This window comes from Macaca thibetana, chromosome 1, assembly GCF_024542745.1.
Source record: "Macaca thibetana thibetana isolate TM-01 chromosome 1, ASM2454274v1, whole genome shotgun sequence".
Lineage (NCBI taxonomy): Eukaryota > Metazoa > Chordata > Mammalia > Primates > Cercopithecidae > Macaca > Macaca thibetana.
This window is the reverse complement of record NC_065578.1, coordinates 141,667,112-141,689,083: the sequence shown is the minus strand read 5'-3', so window position 1 is coordinate 141,689,083 and position 21,972 is coordinate 141,667,112.

The window sequence follows — 21,972 nt, the reverse complement described above, 5'->3', positions numbered from 1 at the left end:
GGCCACTCCATCCTAATCTTATTATACAAATGGGCTTTCTACTTGGCCAGTGCCACGTTGTCTGCTCCTTATTGTACACCTGGCTGGCAAAGAGAAGAGAAGATGGAGCTGCCATTTTGAACATGCCTAGTTCCAGGTTGCCTTTTCCTATTGGCACAACTGCTAGCATTCACCTGCGCAAGCTTCTAGCTTGCTTGTCTATGTCTGTAGCTCAATTTTACAGGCTGCTCTTTGTTAGAAAAGAAAATGATTTGGGGGCTGCTTTTCATTAAAAGGAAAACCTTACTGAGGACTTCCTCACCCTCACTATCTGCCTAAATAATTTCTTCTTAACTCCTATATCACTACCTGAGTAACCTTCAGCAAATAGCTATTCACTCTGTAGGATAAAATAAAAATAAAGTTGCAGGTTGCTGTGAATATAAAATGGGCAAATGCATGTAAAGCTCCTGGGGCACAGTAAAGAGAGTAAACATTCTAGATGGCAACCTCTTTGATGGCACGTCTTAACTCTAATACTACTCCAAAACGCACAGCTAACTGTGATTTCACTTCGGGAATTTACTTTTGCTAATGATCATGTAATCAAAGATTGAGGAACAAAAAGAAGCTGCATGAACAAAAAGAAGAAGTCATGACTCAGGTGACTGGATGAAGACTGGAATGACTTTCTCACTTCTGTTACTGGGCACACATTTCAGAATAAGACAAAGTCAGTCTTCCAAAATTAACTTTTTGAAATGTTTTGGGGCTGGTGTGAGAGTGGAAAAGGGAAGGCAGCACTAAAAGGGATATATGCACACTGATATTTTCCCTCCATATGAACATATTTTCCTAGGCTGCCCCGTGGATGTCTTTGTGATACCTCGCAGTTTCCTTTCTCATCAGTCCTTCACTTGTCCTAAGGGACAGCACCCCACAAAAATACACTATTTCATGTAGACCTGCGGTATCCACAAAGAAAAGATGACCTGGGACATCCTCTGATCTTGCTTGTGGAGGATGCTCTGCCAGCTTCAGAGGAGAAAGAGACATAGGGAGAAAAGGTTTTTGTTGTGGTTTGCTTTTTTTTTTTTTTTTTTTTTTACTGCGACCTGAAATCCGCCTTACCAAAACCCATTCTAGAGAACTTTAGCCTTGGTTTCGGCCAAACAGGCAATGAAGTATAACTTTTCAGTGACTATTTCGGTCCCAAAATCCTTGTATACATGGATTTATTTGGAAAAATAAAGCCTTACAATAGAAGTCCAAGCTTATCACGTGCAGGCCTTTTCCTGCCAACTTATAAGCAACAAACTGGGGTATTTCTTCTTCCTCTTTGAGATAGAGTACATTCCAGGAGGAAGCTGATGCCAAGTATTTGGATAAACAGCGAAGATTTGAGAACCAGCTCTGCAGCAGTGGGGGAGATTTTTTCTAATACTTCCTAAGGCTGGTGTGCTACAGGTTTGTAGGAATTATTTCTTTTTTTTAAAAAAAAGCATTTTCTTCTCATGAGGGAAAAGACCTCTCGAATGAACTAAAGGGGACAGATGAAGACTTGGAACACTCTGTCATCACCCCTGAGCCTCTGTAACTATGATTTCTAGGGCACTCGGGTAGCTTATTGGGCAGTCATCCCAGGGGAAACTAAACACATGTTAACACAGACTGGCAGCCCCTAGTCTAAATTCCTTCAGCCAGTGGTCCCCAACAGTTTTGGTACCAGGGATTGGTTTTATTGAAGACAGTTTTTTCCATGGATGAGGTTGGGTGGGGGATGGTTTCGGAATGAAACTGTTCCACCTCAGGTCGTCAGGCATTAGAATCTCACATGACCTAGATCCCTGGCGTGTGCAGTTCACAATAGGGTTTATGTTCTTATGAGAATCTAATGCCATGGCTGATCTGACAGGAGGCGAAGCTCAGGCGGTAATGCTTCTTTGCCTTGCACTCACCTCCTGCTGTATGGCCCGATTCCTAACAGGCCATGGACTGGTACAGGTCTGTGCCATGGACTGGTACTAGTACATGGGGGGACGGGGACTCCTACTTTAAGCCATAGGCTAGCAATGCTTCATTCCCATCCAGAAAAGAGGAGAAACAGCAAGGGATGGTTGCTACAAAATCATGTGCCCCATCAAGGGAGTCTCTTGGAGAGAGTGGAGTCACATAACCAGCATGGTGACAACAGAAATCAAGTCGGCTCCTGAACCTAAGTAGGAAAGCAGGTGACTGAACGGCAAAAACTGCCAGATACAAACATTTTCTTTTGTTCTCTTTTTTTGAAGCACCTCATGCCCTGGGAAGATGAGGATGTCTTACAACTGTTTCCATTTAGTGATGCAGAAACTGTCACAATGATGAGTCACTGTTCTGTAAAAAAGAGACCTTTGGTGGTGGAAAACTGGTGTGTGTGTGAGAGAGAGAGAGAGAGAAAGAAAGAGAGAGAGAGAGAAAGAGCACGTGCTTAGGGAGGGCTCTGCAGATTATTGCTCAAATTGCCATTGCCTAATCAGCCAGTAGTGATTGAATGGAGAAAACCTTTGAACCAGATCTCAGATTCAGGGTGCTTGCATGGAGCAGAGAGAAAAAGACTGAGAAATTCACTATGGTGAGTATTGAGGTTGTACTGTAGCTCAGTCTGGAGAATTGAAGGCTCCTTCCTGAAAGGGTATGGGGACATAGAGAGAGAAAGCATCAGTGGATCAAAGCTACCACATTTTTTGTTAGATGGAGATTACAGTAGGGAGTGACAGAGATAAAATGTTAAAAACCTCCAACATTCCAGTTTAGGCACAGCCTCTCCCCTTTCTGGCCATAGTGTCCGTTCTCTGGCAAGTACTGCCCAGGGAAGATAAATCAGTTAGCCAGTGGCCTAAGGGTTAGGACTTTAAAAAACAACAATTAAAAAAAAAAACAAAACCAACAAGTTATAAACCATGAGTCCACAAGTGGCCCCAGGAGACTTGCCTTCTGCATTCTCTGTCTGCACAGGACTGCGAGGGATCTCTGTGAAGCCATCGACTCTCAGGGGCAGGCACAGGGAACAGCTCCTCTTGTTGGCAAAATCCAGTTCGTTGGTTTGGAACAGGGTAGACAGAGAAACAAACAAGTGTTTGTTCATAGGCTGAGACCTAGGGGTTGTATAAAGAGTAATGATCCTGTCACCTGAGGAGGATGAATTCTGGATCATTTTATGAACTGTCTTCCTTAGAAAAGCCTCTGAAGCAACTGGCAGATGAAAACTGGAAACTATTTTGGGCTGGGATCAGGGAATCCAGGGAGCTCAGCAGACCAGGCTACTGCCCCTGCCACTCACTAATTAAGCACGTGGACAAATTGCTGCCTTTTCTTGGCCTCTTTTCCTCCTCAGAAACAGATGAATCCAAAACTTTTCTAAATCTAAAACTTACCAGTTATTTTCCTTCTTGTCTGCTGATCTTGACTTTTTTTCTTTTCTATGACATTGCATTTCCCCCTTCCCCTCCCCCCACGATGTCAGGATCCAAGAGAAAGTGAAAACCTGCCTCCTGATATGGCCAATACTGGAGAACTGGGGACAATGTGAGAATGACCGGCCACCCTGGGCCAGCCCCTTCAATGGCACTACCCCTGAATTCAAAAGTTACTTCATGTTCTACAAAAAGAATATGTTTCATTTTTAATTTACCTTCATTTTCAAAAAAATTAAGATTCTCTCTAAGATGCCACAGGCCCTATACATCATGCAGTACTCATTTCCAGAAACATCTGTCACCAACAGTTTTGGGGACAGTTTTTGTAGAGTTCCGGACCTCAGTTTCTCTTTCCATTGCAGGGAAATAATCAGACATACCTGCCATCAGCTGCTCTGAGGTTTTTTGTGAGCTTCTCGGCTGATAGTTTTAAAAGGTAAAAACTATCCTTATTTGTGATTACGTATCTTCTCAAATAAGACTTTCTTACATCTGCAGAGACTGTTTAGTCTCTTAGTCTTTTCTAGGATTCTGCGTTACATTTGAAACAAGCACTAGGTTTTATGTTAATACCAAAGCTTTGAAACCACAGCGGTTAATGACTCTACCAGCTGCTTTTTGTCGTCTTTAATAGTGACCTCTTTTTAGGAATAACTGCCACCTAATACCTTCCTCTCAAAGACTAGGTCAACAGAGAGTCATTTGACTGATTTTTCCATCAACAAGCTACGGGGCTGGGGGTTAGCACAACCTGGTTGTAACCATTTTATTCTTCAGCCTCTCTCTGTGCCCATGCCTCAGTATTTCTCCCATGAATGCTAGTAGCCTCAGGATGCAGTACAATGATAATACTATCCAAATCCTGCCCTCCTAAGAAAAGGCATTGTTTTCCTGCCTGCTTCCCTCCAAAGCATAAACACACAAACTGTATGCTGATAGCATCTTTGTTACAAATACAAACTTGAGATATTTATATATTTGTGTTTAGATTCCATCTTCATCCATCACTCTTTTGCCTTTGTACAATTATGAAATGCAGATATTTTCATTCACTGTCAAAGCACCCATTAAGCCTCTTAGCAGAAATGCTGGCTTCGCTAGTGAAGTCAAAGCTTTTATGCCTTGAGTATCAAACTTGCTGGGGTCAATACATGGGAGCAGATCGTGGCAATTCTGGCCTCTGGGACAAGCATCATCAGAGTGTGATCTCATCCTGAGTACTCAGTGGAAGTAACTCTAAACCAGGGGAAGTCCCACCAGAAGAAAAGGCTAACTCAAAATAAGGTGCATGTTTCCAAACTGTTGGTGCCTTTTGCTCTTCTGGCTTGTGTCCTTCCCAGGCTTTTATACTCAGACACTGGAAGTGAAACTCCTTCCTGTGCAGCTCACAGCTGGCTGCCATCATGGTCTCATGGAACTAAATGGATCATGGGGCCCTTGACACAACTAGAGCTCAGCCCTCCTCTCACTCCTATTCTTTGTTGTTTGTATGTTAGATACAATTGACTGTAAGTCATTAGTGAACACATTTATTGGTGGAACTATATAGTATTTAAGAACATAGGCTTCGAGTTTCAAAATTTGTGCATTAAATTTTATCTCTTTTAACTAGCCTTGTGGCTGCAACAAAGTCTCTTAATTGAGCCTAATTTTTCTCATCTGTAAGATGCTGCTAATTATATTTACTTTATTGAGTTAGTGTGAAGATTCAAAGAGATAATGTATGTAAAAACAAAAGCATGATATTTGGAGAATTTTAAGTATTCAAAATAATGTTTGTTACTGTTAATACTGATATTTTATGGTTACATAAAAGTATTAGATTTAGAAGGTGTCCCAGCCCATATGATGTCTTTTCTTTTTTTGTCTGAGGCTGAGAACCTAAGATATATAATTATAATAACAACCAAATTCAGAGTCTTTTTTGGTCTCAATTTCAGTGACATGATTCCACCTGAAATTCTCCTCAACACGGTTATTTTCTGACAACTCTTGGTCAGGGGCCTGATAACCTGGAAACCATTTGATCTTTTGCATAGGGATGGTCTTTTTGTCAAGCATCAAATTTAGCCCTCTTTCTTGCTGTGGGACAAACATATGCTTTCAGACTTCATGAAAATATTGTCAATCACCAAGAACAATTTTCTGGTGGAGAAAATCTAGGGAAAACATTAGCAAAAGTCTAAACTGAAATAATGGACAGTATTTAAGCATCCAAGTTTTTGTGTATTTGGTATGTAACCATTATCAAAATGAGATCTCTCATTTTGTGTTTAGAGTTTTTCCTCCCATAACACTGCTTAAAAATTTTAAACCAAGTAGTCAATAGGAAAAAAAATATTGCTTTGTTACATTCTTTCTGAAAAGAGAAGTCAGATATGAAAATTAATTAATTCTTTCTTTTTTTCTTTATTTAATGTCTTATGTTTTGAAGCAGGAGGGAAGCAAAAGGGAGTTCGTGTGTTTGAAGTTGTGTGTATGTGTTTGTGTGTGTGTGTGTGTCTGTGCATTTATGTACACGTTCCCAATGGGAAAATAATCCATCTTGATGACTTGGGGCTGCTCGCAAAGCACATTTACAATTAACGCCCCACCTCTACCTTTTGCCATGCTCTCGCTTTCCAGAATCCATATGTTGTAACTGATATGAGGTTCCAACTGCTTTGTTGCACATGTGAATTTAATAGTGGCAAATTTAGATGAAATGGTTCAAAACTGCCCATGTATTACTTTCATCGGCAGCAAGATCATCATGTTAATTCTTTTTTCAAGTTAGTGTTGAATCTAGGCCGCTTAAAATTGATGAATGATAGGGCTGGTTGCAGCCAGGCGTGATGAGCACAGGTGCTTATTTGGAAGCTGGAGCCTCCGAGCCCAACCCATGCCACTTAATCTCTGCATTGCATGTGTTTTCCTGATATTTAGTACTCACTCTTCCTTCGATACACAGCTTTTGGCATCTCAGCATTAGTGTGTCTATACTGTGTGTATAAATGGGCCTGCAGAGATCATGCTTCCGCGATCTCTGTTTCTAGCCCTACTAGGTGGGGGTGTCACTGGTCTGTAGTTGTGCTCTAATCAGTTTGCAACTCTGCTCTTTCCTCTGGAGGTTAATCTAGAAGTTTTGCTTAGTTTTTCTAATAATATTTTCTCCCAGTTTGCTCCATAGAAGTCAAGTCTCAATGTAAGTGTAATTCTTCCGCCCACCTTGTCCATTTTAATCTCACTTTAAACTACCAAATATCAAATGAGGGACATTCTACTACCAAGACCAGGTCTCCCTTACAAAGACCAGACTTGCAGATTGTTTTTTTCATAAGCTTCATTTTGAGCTGGTCAGAGTACCAAATAGCAATGAATACTGCTTATAAAGCATATTCATATGTCTTTCTATTTTGTCCCTTACAGAGGTCCTTCGGGCCTAATATTATCACTATATAATTATTATTTTACACGCAACAACCTTGTAGCTCAACAAGATTGACAAGGTCACACTGTTACTAATTCATCTGGGGGTTGAACCCAGGTCCTTCTCCTTGGAGTATATACTTATTCTTAAGGAAACGTCATGACTGGGCTCCTGGGTTCTGTCTATAGAATACTATAGAAGCATTTATGTGGTTCCTGGTGTCTCAGGCCTTCTCTCCAAGTTTTAGGGCAAAACAGAGGTTGGTAAGGGTGGAGGAAGGACAGGCTACCAAAACTGTGCAAGCAAGCATGGATAAAACCTGAGAACATAACAGAAGGTTACAGATCTAAAGAGAAATGTGATAGTTTCTAAAACCAGTGGGGCTATAAAAGGTATTGAAGATGGGAGTCAGGCTGTAAGTAGAAGAGAGTAAAAGCATTGTTGCAGGTTGCACACAAGAAGGCTGTAGTCCAGCATAGTTGTCGAGAGCCAACTTAGTTGTCTAGATCCAATTATAGTTCCAGGAGTGGGAATGATTGTTAGCTCACCAGTGATTTTCTGAGCTCATATTTCCATATTATTTTATTGATGTGGCATTGATTTAACAACTTCAGAAAAGGAATGTGGGATAAGAGTGACTGTACCCTGGGATATCTACTAGAGTTCACTAAGAGGTGCTGGGAAATGTGAAGAGTCACTGTTCTGATCAACGCTCACCCTGCCATCCCCGTTAGAGATATAAATGGCATATTTACCAAAGTCAGACTCGAGGCTCCACACTTACTTTTGTGGGCTCCTATAATTTTCTGATGGTTCCCAAAGCATTGTTTTCATCAAGGCCGGGCACATTACCTAGTAGAGCTTCTGAAAAATGAATGTTGTTCTCCTTGTGCCACATAGAGTCCTGAAAGGCAGAGGAGTCTCCAGGACAGATTCAAATTTTGCTTCCTTCCCTGGAGGTGAGGCTGTGATGAGCCTCCGGGTTCCCTTGTGGAGAAGTCTTCCCCACCTTGCCACCTTGGGGTCCTAGGAGAGAATGATGTGCTGCCTCCTACCTTGAAACACTGGTAATGGACTAGGGTAGGACTTGAAGACTCTGAATTGACCTCTTCTTTGATGAAAGTCTGAAACATTCCTCAAGAAAAACCAACCTAGCCATATTTGCATGAACATGTGGCTTGTTCATATTCAACACTGATTCATTTATCTATTCATTGATTTATCAAACATTTATTAAATTCCATTGCTAGGCACAAAAGAAACCAAACCACATGAGATGATAATCTAAAAATTTCTCCTTTGGTGTGCCTTGTACAGGTCACCTAGTGTTATAAAATTTACTTCTATATATTCTGTTTGTCTACTCATTAAAATGTAGTGAGCATAAAGGTAAACTTTTGGATTACCAGTGACTAGCACAGTGACTGGAACATAGGCAGGGCTAGGTAAATATTGTTGGATGGAACAGAAGCAATCTCTACTATCAAGGTATTTGCTGTCTAGCACAAATATGCATGTGAACGAAGGTAACTGAAAGCTAAAATTAGGTATTAATTGCAGTGATGATCAGTATCCAGTCACCAGCTAGTTAAACTCTTTCTCCTAAGGCAGATAACTATCTTCTATCAGTGGGATCAGGATTCCTTGTCCTTCTGCATTCATTCAGTTCTTCTGTCATTCAATGAACATTCATTGAATCTTTAGCAGGTACTGACTGAGACAAATCTGTTGAATCCTTTGGTGTTGGACATTTATTCCTTACCTATTAGGAAGGAAAGAACTCTCATTTTATTCGGGGAGTTCAGTACCACTTGGGACCAGTAATCTTAAGAAGCAGCCTTCTGGGTAACAGAGCTCAACAAGGACATCCTCATGATCTAGGGCACTGGACAATCAGTTTCCAAAGCAGTCAAGGAGGCAAGGCCAGATGCCCCCATACACTAGGTATAGTAAAGTATTCATTCTTTTCAAAGTATTTTAGAGGTGTCATACTGTTATTCTGAACCACATTACCTTTAAGCTATTTTGGTGGAAAGCCTCCAAATACTTCTTAGCTTTCTTCTCTCTTTGTCTGTCATTCTCATTATTGGTCAATTGTCAAATCTTTCCATTTTTGAAATGATAAACCTTCTACTAGATTCTAGGACTCCTTCAAAGTCTTTTCTCTAAATGTTTTTGGCAAAACATAGCATCGGGGTCAGGATGACCTCTTGTTCTTCTTTAAGGTTGGGCATTTATTATTCCTTGGCTCTTTCTTTTTCTAGACTCTGGCTAATCTTTGCCAATTTTTATTACATTCTCATTGCAAAAACCTAATTAATTTCTTAAGGCTCTTATCATTTGAATATCATATCTCAAATTTCATTGACAATTTTCTGATCCCATAGCAAATCAATTTTTCAGATTTAAAAGAGAGTCAATGTCTAATTTTTAAAATGGAACTCAAGAAGACAGATGTGAGACCACTTTTTGCTTTAATATGAGTGTTAGTGAGAATATGCAGCACCTTTGTTTTTTGTTGACCATCTTAGAAGTGATTGGTGCTGAGTCCTTTGGGCTGCTATGCAGGTTAGTACAAAACAAGCACTCCGTGATCACTGAAATTTGAATGGAGCCATAGAAGGCATGTGCCAGGAACTACTGAAAGGCTAAGGAAGTTGAGGTTAGTAGTGGACTCAAATGGGGCCTGGAGTTCCAGAGAATCCCAGGGAGTTCTGACTTACTCTGGAAGGATCTCAGGTGGTTCAGATGAAAACAATGCTGCCTGTGCCCTGAATATTTCAGAGCCTCTAAGTGTTCCCTTCAGAATCTCTCAACCAAGGAATAGAATAATTATGTCCTTGTTGTACAGCCCAGTTCCAAATCAAAACTAAAGGAGTTCAGAAGCTAGTTGCAGAGGTTTTGAAATTCAGAGTAGGAATCCTTTTGCACAATTGTGCCAAGATAGAAAGAATACGAAAGTGGAGTCAGTGGGACCAGTACAGGAGAATGTGTATGTCATGAAGTCAAAATGTTATCTTAAACATATGATTGGTATAAGTGTACTGGGGAAAAACAAAAAGAAAATAGCACTTCCTAAAAGTACTTCTTCTATGTCCAACACAATGCCAAGTCCTGTTACTGCCAACTGTGAGGGGGGTTTAGACTGGTGTGTTTGTCCATGTTCATCTTATTCACAGACTTATTTGATCAGGGAACACATGGTGCTCATTACATGCATGGGAATTGGCTATGAGGCAAAATAGTAATACTGGTTTCCTATTCTTGGTTCCTGTTGCTGCCAGAGATGAGAACTGAATTACCTGGCAGAGTTTTAGGATTTGCTTTTGTTGACCTACAAAATGGTGATAGTGGTCATTTCCTCAGCTGAGAGAGAATTGACATCTCAAAAGGCAACTGTGGCACACTGGAAATAATATGGGATTTGGCATTTGAAGATCTTGGCTAGCATTAAATTTATGGCATTTATTAACTGTGCGCCCTTGTCCCAATCACCTAATCTTTCTAAGCCTTAATTTCCTCAGGTCTTAAGAGGGGATAAAAATGCCTGCCTCACAGGATTCTTGTGAGTATGAATTGAGATAAAGTCCATTAAAGTATGTTGCAAATTTAACAAACCTTTATGCTGGAGTAATTATTTTGTGTGTGCCAGGAACTCTACTAGAGGCTGTGCCCGTGCATTGATGTGGCATTGTGCAAATAACTGGCAATACAAAGACATGTAACAAAAATAGGAGAATTGGTAAAGAGCACACTCTGCTCTCAAGGAACTGGAAGTACAGTGAGGAGATAGAAATGTAAATAAATGATTATAATTGCATAAGGTAATACATTTAGTAGTGCTAAGCTACTAAAACATAGTAGTGCTAAGCACAGAGTGCAATGGGATTATAAAGAGATAAAATTCCTGAGCTGGCAAACAAAAGATGGATTAAACATTGACAGGCAGATATATTTGTGGGGCTTTCAAGGGGGAGTTTGTCAAGTGCAGGGCATATCATATGTATTATTATTATTCAACATAAATTATTATCCAAGCTGTAAGCACATAATCTGACTATAGATCATTTGGTCATTTTAATAAGCAAGAAGTATAATATAAAGAATTTAATCATGTCCCTTTTACATTTTTAGCAAGAATATTTAAAAAATTAAAACAGAATGTTACATACATGGAAACTTCCATGCAACAGAGGTGTTTCTGAGTTGGATTGGAATTAGGCTGATGCAGAGAGATTTCATCTTATAATAACATCAATACAGTAGCAAGAGCAGACATCAGTTCATGCTAATGTTGATCATATTAGGCAGATGTCTGACATCTATCTAGGTATCTGCTCATTCACTCTGGTAATCATAATTAGAGGTTCTAGATTGACCATCTGAGTGGCACAGACAATGCTGTTTGTGTCTGTGCAGGACATTGCCCTGAGAGTCTTCTCCCCTCTCTTTTCCCCTGCTCAGAAGGATCTAGAGAACACAGATCCTAATGCAAGTTATCCCTTTCTTGTTCTGAACTACCTGCATATGCTCCGTACAATAATGGAGCAGGGTTCAGATTTAACTTCACAAAATGAAAATCCAGCCTTTTCTGTTCAGTTGCCTTTGCCACGATATGAGCAGAAAGGTTAAATTCAGTTTCAGCTGAATATATACATTTGAAAGAGTCCATTAGAATCTGTTCCATGTAGAAACCGTAGAGCAGATCTCCACAGCCTGTTTGGGAAGCCCAGTGAGCATGTGTTCAAGGGGTGTCTGTGGCCACCCCCACCTACACACTGCCAGAGCTTTCCTAACCCAGAAAGACAGGGAAGAGCATGTAGGTCCATCTCAGGGACTAAAATGACTCAGGGATTTGAACTGAATGGAAATTTAGTAAATGGTGGAGAGTGACTGAATGAAATCCATATTCTTCCCGTTCCTTATTGCAAATAAAATCAGGAAGTTAGGGCTTTATAAAATATATTATTTTCTAAGAATAGTGTTCGAAGTTGTCAGGAGGGTCCAGATGTGACTCCCAATTATTTATTGTCTAACTTACCTAATTCTTAACCAACAACCCTTCACCATATTGAGAAATTTTTAGCATCCAAAGGGACACATTAACTTGCTGCTCAGCAAGATGACAAGGAAAAAAAGCAAGCATTTTTATGCAAACTTGTTCATGTGTAGTATTTGACAAGAAATATTGAGTGCCTCTACGTGCTCATGCATCTATGTGATAGTGTGCAAAGAGATGAGGATACAAAGATGCGGGATAAATGATCTTTCATTCCTGTATGTCTTCTAGTGTCATAGTAAAGTAAAATATGGCATTGGGCCAGAGACAGGACATTGGATGGGCACTTCGGAGCACACTGGGAGATAAACTGGTTTAAGAAGACAACAGCACTGAAGAAAGTCAGCTTCATTAACTAAGCTGGGAGTTTGGAGGGAACTCGAATTGGGGCTGATTGTGGAACACATCAGTAGTAAAAATGATTACCCAACCACCAACCAAATCCAGAAAGACTTAAAATCAGATTGAATTGGGACAATTTACAAGTGGCATCAACAGAACTTGACAGTATGTGTTGCTGATCACGCAGATACCATACACAGAAAGCTCCCTCAAAGGAACACATGGAATTGATTTCTTTTTATGAAAATAAAGGAGTACATTGTCCTCATCCAGTACATTCAGCCCAGGGGCTTGCCAAAGGACACATGTATACTATCAATAGTTAACCCTAAATCACATTTTCTGTGAGCTCTATTCTGACTTCCTAATTTTACAGAGAAAAATGAAGAGGTAAAATTCATAAAGAATTTACTTCTACTTTGCCTCCTTTGCCAAAAGATAGACCAAAAAGGGTCAAAAGGATTAATGGAGATACAAACAAGTGGCCTTTAAAAAGACTTTTTTTTTTTCTTTTTCTTTTTCTTCTTTTAGGCTGGGTGCAGTGGCTCACACCTGTAATCCCAGCACTTTGGGAGGCCAAGGCTGGCAGATCACTTGAGCTCAGGAGTTTGAGGCCTGCCTAGGCTACAAAGTGATACATTAAGGAAGGTTAAGGTTGGGAATTGATGGTTAGATTTAGTAATGTGGTGCTCACTAGTGGTCTTATATACTGTATCCATAAAAAAAATATGCCGAGCATGGTGGTACATGCCTGTAGTCCCAGCTACTCAGGAGACTGAGGCAGGAGGATCACTTGAGCCCAGTAGGCAGAGGTTGCAGCAAGCCGAGATCACACCACTGCACTCCAGCCTGGGCAACAGAGCAAGACCCTGTCTCAAAAAATAAAGAAATAAGTAAAAGTAAAAAGACATGTTTTCTATTTATTAAAGAAACTTTTTCTATATTCTCTTTATGAATTCACATATATCAATATACAAATAGCAAATAGTCACATTATAATTGATGATGTAAGCAGGGTCTGCCCATGGCAAAATTCTCAAAGAGGTAGATACAGCCACAGTTTCCCAGTTGCAGCCTTACAGACCTAGAAAACTTGATACCCAGAAGGAGCATGTGGGCAGAATGAAACTGGGAAAAGGTTGATTTACTGTTGTCTAAGGATGGAGGACAGAATGGAAAATCTGTTTAGTAAACCATGAACAAGAAGACGAGTGGGCAAGGTTAGGATGAAAAGGGAGAATGTTCATTCTTTCACTTCTTTATTCAACATTTATTAATCTCCTAATATATAGCAGGCACTGTCCTAGGCACAGGAAAAGCTGATGTCCATGAATGGAGGGTTAGGTCAAGGGATTTAGGGTTTTTCCAGAGATGGTGCCCTCTTTTACTTGGTGCCCTGAGGGTTGTATAAGGATTTACTTCTTTTTTTTTTTTTTTGAGACGGAGTCTCACCCTGTCCCCCAAGCTAGAGTTCAGTGGCGCAATCTTGGCTCACTGCAAGCTCCGCCTCCCGGGTTCACGCCATTCTCCTGCCTCAGCCTCCTGAGTAGCTGGGACTACAGGCGCCCACCACCATGCCCAGCCAATTTTTTGTATTTTTAGTAGAGACAGGGTTTCACTGTGTTAGCCAGGATGGTCTCAATCTCCTGACCTCATGATCCGCCCGTCTCGGCCTCCCAAAGTGCTGGGATTACAGGCGTGAGCCACCACGCCCGGCCAAGGATTTACTTCCTAAAGGACCTGGAACACACCAAACACAATTCCCCTCTCCTCAAAGACTGTTTCTCTAATATCTCAGATCTAATGTGACCCTGTGTCTTCTACTGTAAGGACAATTAAAGCATCTGGTAAGAGTAATATTATTTGCTTTATAGATTTTTATGATTGATATTATAGTTGAGAAAATAAAGTCTGAGTTAATATAATATATCCCAAGTCTTAGAGCTGTGGGTTCTGGCTGATTTCAAAGCTTGTGTTCTATCCAGCACCCTACAAAACCTTGAAGGTATCAGGAGCTTAATGAATTAAGTACTTCCTTCTAGACATATTTGCAATATAAAGTAAATATCTAAAAAAGGCAATGCTTACTCAAAGGAATATATCTAAGTGGAAATTGTTAGGCACTGGGGTATGGAAGATACTTTTTCAGCAAGGGGAAGGGAGAGGAGAGAACATGAAATTATATAACTTAACAGTTATTACCAACACTATCTTTTGGCTCTTCTTTATAGTAACTCTACTAGAAAGAGTTGTCAAAACTTGCTGCTTCCAATTCTTCTCATACCTTCTCTTAAACATACTCTCTAGTCAGGTTTCTGCCAAAAGGTACTCTCGTTAAGACCGTTAGTGAGCACCACATTACTAAATCTAACCGTCAGTTCCCAGCCTTAACCTTCCTTCACGTATCAGTGCCATTTAACTCAGTTTGTCACTCCTGGTTTTTGAAAATTTTCTTTCATTGACATCTGAGGAGCCAGTCTTTCTTGATTCTCTTCCTACTCCCTGAACTATTCTTGTCAGTCGCCTTTGCCGAATCTTCTCCATTTCCCTAATTTTTAAGTATTTTAGCATTGCCGGGCTTAGTCTGTGAACCTTTCTTTATCTATACTCATCTAGTCTCATGTCTTTAAAGAGTGCTAAAAACTCTCAATCCCCATGAATTTGGCTGGATACAGCAACAGTTAGTCATGTGATGGACATGTCACCTATAAGATGAGGCCTGAGCAGGTCCAGAAGGCACTCATGAGTTCTCTTGTGAGCTTCTCTGTCAAGTCAACACCTATGACCTCATGGGAGTTTCCTGACTGAAGAGGAAAAAGTGAGCCTGGGTCATATGGAATGGATCAAATTAGACAGGTTGGTGTGAATGAAATATGGACACCTGCTGTGTTGTAGCCCCTTTCAGGGATGAGCCTGAAAGAGTGGCAAGAGAGAATCCTCTCAGTGGAGAGCATTTTAGGTGGCATATCTGGCCACCTATTTTGTGTAAAAAGAGAAATGGCACTGTATTTTCCCCCACTAGAAGTTCTCCTCTTTCCTCATGCATACGATGTTATTTCACATCTCCAGTCCTTTGTCAAAGGTGTTTCTTTAGATTGGATGATTCTTCCACCCCATCCTTCTGGAGCAATGTCCACTTTATTCTAGGCTGAGTTGAAATGTATCCTCTTCCAAACAGCTTCACGAGGCTCCTGCAAACTGAGTAATCCTTCCTCTGGCTGACACAATCTGGTGTTTCCATCTCTGGTGTAGCACTCCTCACCTCAGTCTGTGCCAGTTCATCTCCTGCAGGAGGCTGTAGCCCTTCAAAGGACAAAGCCAAATAAGAGAACGATTGAACAAGTAAACAAATATTGAGATGTAGCATGTAATGAGAAAATGAATGGACTGTGATTAAAACTTGGAGACCTATAAGACCACTATCCTTAACTACAAATTAATGAGGCACAGCTTTGCCATCCCTACAGGATGAAGGAAAAATATTTTGCTCACATTATCTTTCTTCATATGTGATAACTCTTTTTACTCTTTACAATGATGACATACACTAGGACTGTGCCAGTGATAATGGGGGGAAGTAGACAAATGCAAGGTAGAGCCAACAGAATTTACTAATGTCTGGATGAGGATAGTGGGAAAGAGGGAGAGAACCAGAATAACTTTTTTTTTTTTCAGATGCAACTGATAAAGTTTGTGTCTTTTGCTGAAATGGAAAAGATTGGGGGATGAATATGTTTCAGGTAGGCAGAAGTCAAAGATTCATTTTTTCAGCACAATTTCTTATCTTGAAATTGTTATAGACTCACAAGAGGTTGAAAAAAATGGTACCACCTGTTTCATTTTGGAAAGTTAAATTTGAGAGTGTTGCATGACTTCTAAGTGTGAACATAAAAAAGGAATCAGGACGTCCAGATGGAAGCTCAGGGGTAAAATGAGCACCAGAGATAAAAGTTTGATGTTAACATGAATGGTGGGGAAAGCCATGGGCCTGAAAGAGATCCCTGGGTAGACAGTAGAGCTAAACAAGAAAGAAGGCTGATGGCTGAGTCCTCAAGCAGTTCAACTTAAGAGTTTGAGTAGAAGAGGAAGAGTCAGCAAAAAAAAATCTGAGAAAGACAATTCAGTGAGGTTGGAGGAAAAACAACAAAGGGAGGAAAATTTTATTTTGGAATTTCTTATGAATCTCTCAAACTCTTGAATCCAAATATATGTGTTTACTTGAGGACCACAAAAGAGTGGAGAATTGGGACAAGCCTCCAGAAATTTATTTAGGTCTCCAAAGTTTCTGTGAATGACAAATTGGGGTTAAAACACCATATTTGGATGATTTAAGTATAAATGAGTAGAAACATATGGATTCTATTTCCTTCCAATTGTATATGAGTTTAACAATTAAGCACAAAAAGGTGGTTGGGGCAAAAGGCTTACTGCGGCTTTATTAAATCCAAAATATGGAAGCAGTGCTTAGAGAACCAGCAAAGCAAATGGCTCAGGTTGCCACGAGAAATTGAATCTGGATTTTATTCTCTCTCTCCCTCCATCTTTCCAGGTTTCTCACTGTCTCTGTCCTTCTCTGTTACTGTTTTATGTCTGTCTCTCCTGATCTTCCTCCTCCATCCATCTCTGGGCTCAGGCTACCATCTGGGTGCTCATGGACATCTTGAAAGCACATTTCCCAGCTGTCTAAAAGCAATAGCCTGAGTCCTCTTCTGTTTGTAGAATTCCACCAATGATTTCCAATTTAAAGGAAGAAAAAAAAATCAGTAGCAGGTGTTGCAGCTCTTCAGGGTGAGTGTTGTTTATTATGGCTGTCCTCTAAAGAAATATTAGGGCTTATGCTACAGTGGATAATATATTGTTTCATATAGTTTTGCATTATGACCTTTTCTTTATTTCTCTGGCCTTTCTACTTTTACTTGGGTCCCCAGCTTGCACTTTGTTATATAAGTTTGATACAAAGAAATTAAAAGCCATTTTCCATTTGTTGTTAAGCACAGCTGAGGAATGTGCTCAGAACTTAGTTAAAAACACTGAGGATGGAAATTACATAATGGTTTGGAATTGGGAGTAGGCTGTGGGCAAAGAGGTTTGCCTTGCCTAAGTGTTTTTGAAGAAGCAGTCGCGGAGTTTGGGAGGAGAGGGTGTACTGAAGCAGAAGATAAAGCCAGAAGTCAGAGGATAGACTTGTGATTGCTATCTTTATTCAAAAGTGGAAGTCTCAGGTTGCTATAACACAATATCATAGAATGGATAGCTTTAAAACAACAGAAATTTATTGCTCACAGTTCTGGAGGCTTGGAAGTCCAAGATCAAGGTGCCAGAAGACTCAGTGTCTGGTTCAGGCCCCTTTCCTGGTTCATAGATGGCACCTTTTAGCTGTGTCCTCATGTGGTGAAAAAAGCAAGGCCTCTTTTCAAAGGGCACTTATCCCATTCATGAGAGTGGAGTCCTCATGACCTAATCACCTCCCAAAGGCACCACTTCCTAATACCATCCCACTGGGAATGAGGTTTTAGCACATGAATTTGGGGATGGGGAAGTAGCAGAAAAATTCAAATCATAGCACTCAGAGAAATACTATAAGCAATTAGGGAAAGCCACAAAGGCTAGAAGTTTGAGCAGAGCAAAAGGGTAAATCCAAACATTGTCCCTGCCCTCCCTGTGGCTTTGTGGGGATGGGAACAGTGGAGTGCTGGAGTCCAGGGTTCTTACCACAGCTCAGGGGAAAGGTAAATGACTTTTTTTTTTTTTTTTTGTAAATGTATATTTTAGTGAATTTCGATATTTTTATACAGTTTTCTAACAACAACCACAATTAAGATGTAGAACAGGCCCATCACTTCAAAAAGCTCCCTCCTCCCGCATTCAACATCTACCCTAGTTTTCAACCCAAGCAACCACCGATCTGCCCTTCTGCCACTGAAATTTGCTTTCTTATTTTTTAAAATTACATATAAATGAAATCATACAGTATGCATTCCTTTTTGTCTGGATTTCTAAATTCACCATAATTATTTTAAGATTCACCATATTGTGGCATATAGTAATATTTTTGTTCCTTTTAATTGCTGTGTAACTTCCATGCAATGGGGGTATATCTGTTCATCAGTTGATGGACATATGGATTATTTTCAGGTTGGGGTTATTAAGAATAATGCTGCTATCAACAATTTTTATAAGTCTTTAGACTTTTTTTATTTCTCTTTGGTAAATACTTAAGAGGAGTAAGTAGATATTTGACTTTATATGATGTTATCAAACTGTTTTATAAAATGGTTATGGTGTTTCACCGTCCCATTAGTAGTTTCATTTGTTCCTCATCTTCACCAACGCTTGCTATTTTCAGTCTCTGAAAATGTAACCATTCTAATAGGTGTATAGCGGCATCTCATTGTGGTGGTTTTTCTTTTTTGTTGTTGTTGTGGCAAAATGCATATAACATAAAACTTAACCATTTTAGCTATTTTTAAGTGTACAGTTGAATGGCATTAAGTACCCTCACAATGTTGTGCAACCACACCACGATTCATTTCCAGAATGTTTTCATTATCCCAGCAGAAACTCGTACCCATTAAAAAACAAACTCTTTGTTTCCTCATTCCCCGGACCCTGCTAACATATTCTACTTTCTGTCTCTATAAATTTGCCTATTCTACCCACCTTGGATAAGTGGAATCAAACAATTTTGTTCTTTCATGTCTGTCTTATATCACTTAGCATAATATCTTCAAAGTTCATGCATGCTGTAGTATGTATCTGAATTTTATTCATTTTTAAGGATTAATAATATTCTGTTGTATATTTTTTAGCTAGATAGATGATTGATAGATAGATAGATAGATAGATAGATAGATAGATAGATAGATAGATAGATTTTGCTTTTCCATTCATCTGTCAATGGACATTTGGGATGCTTTCATTTTTTGGCTTTTGTGAATAATGCCGCTATGAACATTGGTGTACATGAATCTGAGTTCCTGCTTTCATTTATTGGTATATATATGTAGGAGTTGAATTAATGGATCATATAGTGATTCTATTTAACTTTTTGGGGGGTTACCAAGCTATTCGTTAGCAGCTGTGCCTTTTTGTACTTTCACACAAGCAGTGCACACAGTTTTCAATTTCTCTATGCCCTTACCAACACTTGTTATTTGTCTTTTTAAATCATAGCATTCTAATGATTTTGAAGTGGTATCCCACTATGGTTTTGATATGCATTTCCCTAACTACTGATGATGCTGAGCATCTTTTCTTCTGCTTATTGGTCACTTGTATTTATTTAGGGAAATGTCTATTCAAGTCCTTTGCCTACTTGTTAATTGAGTTTTTTTGTTGTTGATTTGTAGATGAGGGATTTTGATATTGTCCCATACTCATATGCCTTTTAGGACACAGTTAATAAATATATACTTAAGTACATATATTGTGTTTGAAACTGGCTAATACAGAGCTTCAAGTCTTAGAGTATCCATCTTTGAATTGCTTTCCAGATTTTTGAAGCCGATGGAGTTGAAATATGAGAAACTTAATCATTCAGCCAGTTATTTGTTCTCTGTGATATCAAGAAAAAATATTTTCCAGGGATGGTGACTAGGCTTAACTAGAAGACTGATCATTTATTTGGTATACTTCATTATTTAATAATTTATTTCTACTACTTTATATTACTTTCATATGTATTTTGTCATCTCTAATACAGTGAATTATACTTTTAAGTTCTTCATAATTACCTTCTATTCTGCTTTTTATTATCCTTTGATGAAACAAAAGACATATGTGAACCTGATAATAATAAAATACATGTTATCTTTTCTCATGAGTGTTACTGAGAGAAACAAATTTCAGTTTCTTATAAAAGTGGGTCTATAATTTAAGGACATGAGTTAGGTGTAATAGACATTTTCAATGCTCATATCCCTTACTGGTTTTACATATTAAATGGAGCACAGTTTTAAAGGAAGTGTGATAATCTACCTACCCCAAAATATCTCCTCAGGACACCCAGATGTAAATGAAATAAAGCCATTCAAAATGCATGATCCCTATTAAAATGTAAGTGTTCCTGGTAGAGATATTATGGAATTAAAATCAGTTGTCCACATGTTAGTATTGACACCTTCATTTCATTATTTTATTCATCTCACTGAGTAGGTGATTGACGATAAATTGCTGCCAAAGACAAGGTGATAGTCTCTGGGTAGATTCTCACCTTCCATGTGAATGCTTTCCTAAAACAGAACCACCTGAGATCATGCCTGCTGATGGGGCTTCATGTGGGATTTCCTTTCCCATTCTCCTTTTCAAAATTTTGTTTCTCCCATTTCATAAAGACATGCTGCCCACCTAGCCTGAATCTATGGGGCATGTATTAGTCCATTCACATGCTGCTAATAAAGACATACCTGAGACTGGATAATTTATAAAGGAAAGAGGTTTAATGGATTCATAGTTCAGCATTGCTGAGGAGGCCTCAGGAAACTTATAATCATGGCAGAAGGAGAAGCAAACATGTCCTTCTTCACATGGTGGCAGCAGAAGAAGTGCCAAGCAAAAGGGGAAAATGTTCAGATATGTGAGAACTCACTCACTATCACAAGAACAGCACAAGGGTGACGACGCACGTGATTCAATTACCTCCTACTGGATCCCTCCCATGACATGTGGGGATTATGGGAACTACAATTCAAGATGAGATTTGGGTAGGGACATAGCCAAACCATATCAGGGCACTAAAGGACAATTCAAAAATACAGGCATCAGCAAAGCCTTTTTTTAGTGAAAGCACCATAACTCACAGTAAAGTCTTTGTCTTTATCTCAGACATGTTTCTTTTAAGTGAGAAAATGATGGTAGAGATGACCTTTGTCAATATACTTCTGAATTTAAATATATTGCACAGTGCAATACTTGGAATCATAACATCTTCTTCCATTTCTTGAATAATCTAGAAGATTATCTTCCTTCCTTCCCTCTTTTCTGCTTTGCTTCCTGCCTACCTTCCTGCCTTCCTTCCTGTCTTCCTTCCTGCTTTACTGCCTTCCTGATGGAATATGCGCTATTTATTCAAAAAAATTATGTGACTCCACAAAGATGGATATCCTGTTTTTACTATTAATAAAAAGAATTTGATGCATATTCTCACTGACCTGAGTCTGTCTTGTTTGTGTAGTCTGAGTGATTTCAAGGAGGGTGAAAACTTTCATGTTTGGATATATATGATGTCTGCAAGTAAAGGTTCCATAAATTGAAGTAAGACAGTGTTTAATATTTTATTGAACATTTATTAAATTGCATAGGAGAAATATTTTCATTAACTTTTAAAATGACTTTAAAAAATAACTTGAGTAACTAAAAGATGATTTGGTAATGTAAATTTATCTTCACTGTTGTTTTTTGGTTGGAAGTGCTCTTCCGCTGTCATTCATCAGTTGTTTCCCTGCTCATTAATTCATTCCTACTTTTTACTTACTAGAGTTATATTAATAGGACTATATAGTGAATTACACCCCAAATAATGTACTTCATTACAATAATTCATTGCTTCTTTTATGTCCCACAATTACTAATTGTTCAATGTCTTCTTTTCCTTTGACTCTTAATTCCATAAAGTAAATTACATTGCATTATTAAAAGCAGAATATCGACTTTTATTTTGGTATAGGGAAGAATAGCATTCTTTTCCACATTTCCTACATTTCCTTGATATTCTGAAAACAATATGC